Consider the following 7,218-nt stretch of genomic DNA (forward strand, 5'->3'; position numbering starts at 1 on the left):
CAGTGCCACAGATTGTCATATGTGCTTAACTGGAAAACCTCAGTGCAGATTTTTCCATGTGTTTATGCTTTAAACTCATTACCAGAGTAAGAAGTAACAATTCCAGAAAACATAATACAGCTGCAGTTTGTTATAACAGCTTGTTAAGCTTACACTGGAAAGAAGCAAAAACATCGGAGCGGTATTTTGTTGGCTTATTATTAACTCATCTGATCTGCAGAAAATTCAGCTCAATGCATTTTTAACTTGACTAAGAGAAGACGCAGAGACTGAAGCCCATAATTCAGAGAACAATATGTGGTGGCAATGCTCAGAAGGCCTACAGGGTGACTTCTGATACAGGCAATCACGGCCAAGCTAGGAGTTCTTTGTTCCCCTAGTTCAGCCAGAGAAAAATGACAGCAAGCACACAAGCGGTTACCTCAGTATTTGTGAGGTCTACAGCATGTCTGGTTTGGTTGGTGCTTAGGATTTTCCATCTTAGTGGCTGAACGCCTAGGCAAAATGAGTTTCAGTCACTATGCGTGTGCTCAGGCGGGTTGTAGGCAATCCTGTGGGCAACTTTGTATCCAAACCTCAATAAGTAAAAACTCCAAAGCAATAATAATGATGATACTATGAGATGACTTTGGCAACAGTTTCTATTAATGTGGCATGCATTGAAACAGCTTCCTTCCAAACAGCAGTACTCTCTGTCTGCACATATCATAGTCATATGGCCTCCGTGGCTGCCAGGGAGAAAAGCAGGCCATCTTCAACAAACCATTTGCTTTCTTTGCAATTAACTATCACAGATACAGATTTTGGGAAGCTGCTAAACAGGATTTGACTCAATTCAGCATGCTACCAGCCTTAGCATCTGATGGTAGTCTTGTTACTCCAAACAGATTAGCTTTACAATCAATCCATAAATCACTCTATTCTGTAGATCGTGGATATCCCAGGAAAGATGTAGCTTAGCCCTGGAGGTCACAGGAGAGGAACTGCAATATGTTAGGAGACTGAACTCCGAGCCTATGAAAAACCAAACAGGTGTTTTGTTTTTTTGTTTGTTTGTTTGTTTGTTTGGTTTTTGTTTGTTTGTTTTTCCTGATGCACTGTAGGCAGTTCCCTAGGCACCAAAAAAAAAAAAATCCTGATTTGCCCCTGCATGCTGTGACCTCTGGCTTCCATTTCACATTAAGTGATCTGTGCTTGGAAATAATGATGATGTTACCCTGATCTAACAGTATGTTGGTTACAGTTATTGATTAGGTCTGGGACAGAATGGATCTGTGTGGAAAGGGGAAAGAGGAGCAGCCATAAAATACAAGTTGATCACTTACCATGCCTTATGTTTTAAAATTGTGCAGTACAAAGTACTTGGATCTCCAGAAAGCAATGGTCTTCTCAATGTGAATGATCCACAGGAAGAACAGATTGCCCCCTCCCTGAAGGCATTCAAGACCAGACTGGGTGGGGCTTTGAGCAACCTGGTCTAGAGGGAAGTGTCCCTGCCTATAGCAGGGGCCTGGAATTAGATGATCTTAAAAGTCCCTTTCAACCCAAACCATTCCATAATTCTATGATTAGTTGTTAATAACTCAGAATTGGAGTTGAAAACTTCATACCCACCAGAACAGAATGTTCTGGGTGCCATCCCTCTAGAAATAGAGCATGTAAACAGATCCTAGATAATTTTCAGACAGAGCTTGATAAATTTGAGGAAGTCATCATATAAAAGATTGATAGCCACAATAAGAGAGTTCAGATTGAGTACTGTAGGAGGACCTTCCTGATCCCTAATCTTAAACCCTAATCTTATTTTCCTAATAATGATGTTGTTGACTCATATATATTGACCAGGACAGGTGCAGACAGACACATATTTGCCTCACTTGCTTTTCAAGCCAACTGGATGCCACCCACCTCTGGAATCTGTGTAGCTGGAGTGGCCCAGGGTAGTGCCTGAGTTAGTGAAATCTGTACAAATACATGACTTTCAGATCGGAACTCTCTTGCTTTTGCTTAACTTGGAGTGTGGGTGAGGGAACCCATACCTATCCATACTGATGTGCCCTCAGAAGGCTGTACAGCACTCACATGTTTGGTGTATCAGAGGAGTGTGAAAACCACTTAAAATTGAGAGTGCAGAGACCATAAAAGCTGGATGTAGCAGGGCTGGAGGGACTGAGACTCAAGAAGAAAGGTAGTAGCAGTGTTTACCAATCCAGGGTATCGTGGCCATATGCTATGCAGCCATGTGTAACATCCCTCTGGTCACTTCTGCATGCAGGTATGAAGTTCATTGGTTTATTCTGCAGAGGTCCCTTCCAACATCTACGATTCTGTGATTCTATCAGTCTGGTCCACCAACGTTACGTATGACGTCACCAGGAAAAAAGAGAGCTCTCCCAGTTGTGCTGAGTTCTCAGACAGTGTTGAACAATGAAGATGATGCCACTGTTACTTTTTCCACAGAAGTACAATCCCTGATAGATGCACCACATCTATCTACTACATCATCATGTTCCAGTGCACTGACTGATATTTATATAGTTGGAAGCAAATATTGGCAAGTATTGGCAAATGACAGATTATTCCTAATTGCCAGATCCTGGCAGAAAAAGGCTGCTAGATCTTCCACTGCATCTGCATAAACAATAACTTTCTCTTGCAAACTCCCCTCCTGCTGTCCTCACTGCTGTCTCAGCCACAATGGATTTCTAACCTGCTCTCCTAGTAAATATCTATCTTTGTGTGAGCATGCATGGCTCACACCATTTCTTCTGTGACTGAAATGAGATCTTTCCCACGCTACTTGAAACCCAATGTTTTCTCGGCTCCCTGATATTACCTGCTAGCAGAAAGCTGTGACCGTACCTTTCTGTAGTGAAGAAGTCCTTATCTTATCTGACATGCACAGTGCTTCATCTTGCAACATTTCTGCTACCCCCAGGCAATGTGTGTGTGTGTGTTTGTGGAAAGGAGGTAAGCAGGAAGAATGACAACTTGTACTTTCAAAATCAACCTCACCTGGGACAACAGTTGATAACAAGCCCAAGCAAAACTGAACAACAGCCTCACCCTCTCCTGTCCTAGCCCACTGGAAAAGAGTGAGGATTTCAGTTCAATTGGCAATGATGTCTTCAGTGAGATCTTTTTTGTCATTAAAAAAATCTGAGGCTCTTTTGGCCTCTGTCAGTATTATAGAAACTTATCTCCATGGCTTTTTCCCCTGACTGAGGCTACTTTGTAAGCAGAGCTACAATAGAAAATGTGGCATACATTTCCTTGTGTGTTTTTAATATAAAATACAGCACCATATTTTTCACATCATCATACCCTATAATAATTGACTAAGGTGCAAAGAAAACAATATTTAAGACTGAGATTGAATGTGACTCATAACAGTTTTCTCACAAAAGTGAAACGTTAATTTTAACAAAGCACTTTCATTCCTACGAAAGATCCAACTGAAAAGCCATTGAAGTGTTGACATATCTCTATACAGGATAGAGATACAAAAGTGAGATGTCCCCTGTGACTTTGAAGTCTGGTATTATTAAACTAAATAGATTATTATTCTCAGAGAACTGTGGGTCTTCTTATTCCTTTCAGGGAAGGTGACCAAAATCACTGAATTATCAGTGATCTGTTCTTTATTGCAAATGCAACTTTAGCTGGAAACATAAATCTAGAAGCAACTGTTTGAAGGAGATAAAGACTGCAAAGTCAGGCTATGCTAACAATAGAAGAGATTAAAATTAATGTTGCACATGCGAACTGGATCCAGATCACCTCTGCATATGTCACAAAGGTGGGATTAATCTCACCTTTAACATCTGAAAGTTAAGCACTGAATCTCAAATGGCCAGGTAGGCTCCACAGCTGTGTCACTAGGCAGAGATAAAGCACCTCAGAGTGTGATTCACCCAACCTAAGACAGGTGTCTCAGACAAGTGAGGCACAAATCCCTCTGAGCACGCTCAGCTTTCCGTACTCCAGAGATTTGCTTGCAAGCTGGATCACACCATAACTAATGGCACATTATTTTTCCCATGGAATCACTGCCTCACTCGGTGCTTCCTAAATCATCTTTTTCATCAGCTTTTTTTCTTCTTCCTGTAACGTGTGTAGATCTCTGCCTTGTTTTACTGTGTGCTATAGAGCATGGCACAGAACACAGAATTACTCATTTTTGGAGTGACATTTTAAGGTGCTCAGGTGCATCATACACCACAAAACTTGGTTAATACCTTTACAGATCTGTCACAAGAAGGGCAATATGATTACAGCTGCTTTACAAAGGAGTAATAAAGGCAGTAAAGTGAGAGACATCAAAAGATTTCCTGCATATTGGTAGCATGGGGACTGACTTTTCAGTGCTTACAACACCATATGGCATTTTGGAAGTGTGACACAGATTATTGTGACCACTATTGCTACTATGGGAACCCACCGATTTCTGCAAATCACACCTCCCCTCGTATTTGCCACTAGCAAAAGTTAACTCCTTTTTTTTTTTTTTTTTTTTTTTTTTTTCCTCACATAACACTCTCAATAGCAGCATTATGGGACGCTCACCACTCTGAACTGACAAATAAAGCCAATTACCTTTATGTGGTTGCCCCACTCTGTAAAATGCTATTCATCCCATTTAACTGTAAGAGCACTGTGGCTGCAGACCTGTTGTAATCCAGGTTCTGCACTATGGATTCTGCAAGGAAAGCAAGGAGAGACTTAACAGCAGATTAGCCTGTTGCTCAGTCAAAACTAATTCCCAGAACACAGGCCATTCTTTGTCCCAAGTAAGGCAGGTACCCCTGAGGCAAAACCATTAAAGTTTGTAATCAAGTCATTAGAAGAGCTTATGATAATATTCAGAAGGAGGATAGAGTAAAGTTTTGCTAACAAATTAAATTTACTTTTTCATTCCTGATTTTGCAAGTATATGTTTCTTCTAGCTGTTTAAATGGGTCAACATGCAATGTTTTTTAAAAGTCATCAACTAAAAAAGGAGAGGTATTTCTGAGTGAAAACTCCCCCTGGGTCATCAGCCTGGTACTTTATTTGGTAGGTTGCCATCAGAACAGCTCGTGAAGCATGGGAGTAATGTCATCATCTATGGGCACCAGAGGGGTATGAATGCATATACTCTGCTACTGGATTTCATAGCTGGAGAATGCATGTTTCTGTTTCTGATATCAGTTCCAGAAGCTAAGGAAATAGTGACAAACCTTATTCTCCTCAGAGTTGTTTTTTTTCTTTTTTTCTTTTTGAGTGGTTCAGGGTAGGGGAATGGTTTTTTATCTTCCCTCTTCTATCCGTTAATTTCCAGCTTTGCTTTTCCATTCCAATGCTTTTTTTTTCCCTTGACTTCTAAAGCCTTGAGCTGCACCTTCCCTCCTTCTTCACCTATCCTATGCTCTCAGTCCTTGCCTTTCTGCTTCTGCTTGCCTCTTGCGCATTCACAGCTTCCACCCTTATATGAGGCATGATTACATTACATGCAGATTCTCACGTTGTACTCAGCAAGACAGTGGTATATTAGCCCCGTTGAACAGGATGTCAAGCAAATGACTGTTAACATTTATGTTGCTCTAGTGTCAAGTCTGTAAGCAGAGGAATGTTTGGTTACATGAAGTTTTAACTCAAGGTTGTTGAGTTTTTTAATTGCATAGATACTGAAGAAGATGTGTTTTATTTTTAAGAGCTGTTGAAGGACTGAATCTTGAATTCAGAGCAGGATGAGATTCATGAGTACTAACCAGATCTTGAGGGAGTTCCCTTTGAAGCCCAGTGTCTGGCTGCGTGGTGGAAAATTATATCTTGAAAGTCGGAGTTGTTCACTGTGGAGCATGAGGCATCATTTCAGACAGCTGTTTACACAGCAAACCGAGTGTTGTCTTCCAGTGAGTCAAGTGATGGGAGGTGATTGGCACTGTGCCTTCCAATTCAGAGTAAGTTGAATTGAAGCCATTGTGTACCTTCAAGTCGAAGTCAAAACCTGTTACGTGATTTCCATAAGAGGCGAAGCTAAAACCAGAGACTGTCTGATGTGCTCCCAGCAGCCCGAGCTTCAGACTAACAGCTCCTGAATATTGAACCCTGCCCTGCATTCAGAGTGTTGGTGAGTTGTTGAGCAGGCCTTTGGCTTATAATGATAAGCTGGACAATACACAGAAATTAGCCTGGTTAACAAGATCCTTCTGTCCAAATTTCTGCTTTCTTGATCTCCCTTTTTTCTCCTGCCTGTAACCACCCACGATTACTTCCCTTCTCACATGTTTTCCACTCTTTTTTTCCACTATCTGAAGCTCCTCACATTTCCCACTGAACTGAGGCTGTTTTTCTTCCCCTCTTCACTCTCTTCCCACTACCAGTGGAAACCTGCAGATCAGAGCAGGGATCTTCTTCACATTCTCCTTGCAGAAGATGCATCTTCAGGGTCAAGCAGGCCCTGCACCTGCAGCCTGCACTGCTACATGCAGATGTGGAGCATTAGTGGCATCCAGAAGGTATGAGCTGTTAGGTCTTGAGAGGTTTTTGAGTCACTCTTTTGGTACTGCTCAACAGTTGTTTTCATCATCCTGATGAATGACCAGTCAGCATACACACTGCCTGATGCCAACCCCAACACATGCTGTTTCTGCTCCAGCCAGATAGATAGGAGACAGCAAGATGCTGTGGGACACACCATAGCACACCTGGAGGTGGAGACACGGAATTCTTGCAAGTGAGAAATGGAAGAGTAGATTGTACACATCTGTAGGAGAACACATTTCATTACTTCTGCTGCCTACAGAACAACATCTGCTATCTGTTTGAAGGGAAGATAGGGTAACTGCAGAAGCATGCAGGGCAAGCTGAAAGGGAAAAGTCTTAAATCTGTAGCAAACTGAGCTACGTTAGTTCTGCTGCTCATGGCATGATACAGTAGCTCTCAATCTTCATTACTCCCATCCTGGAAACAACATAGAACAATGGCTTTTGTTTGCTAAACAGATTTTTGAACCATGTGGTTCAGTTCCTCAGTCAGGGAAGGACTTTGTGAATAATGGGAGAGGGATTTCATGCCCACAGTTTAGTGCAAGACTCAGAAAAACAACCTATTGGAAAGGAGTTAGTACAGTGAGTCTCCAACTAACAATTATAGCCAATGTCTGAGTTTCCAGCGAAACAGAAAAGGGAGTCAGGGAGCGATCAGGGAATGATATCCCAAATCTATTCCAATCA

Source organism: Meleagris gallopavo, chromosome 2 (genome assembly GCF_905368555.1).
Source record: "Meleagris gallopavo chromosome 2, MGAL_WU_HG_1.1, whole genome shotgun sequence".
In the NCBI taxonomy this organism is placed as follows: Eukaryota; Metazoa; Chordata; class Aves; order Galliformes; family Phasianidae; genus Meleagris; species Meleagris gallopavo.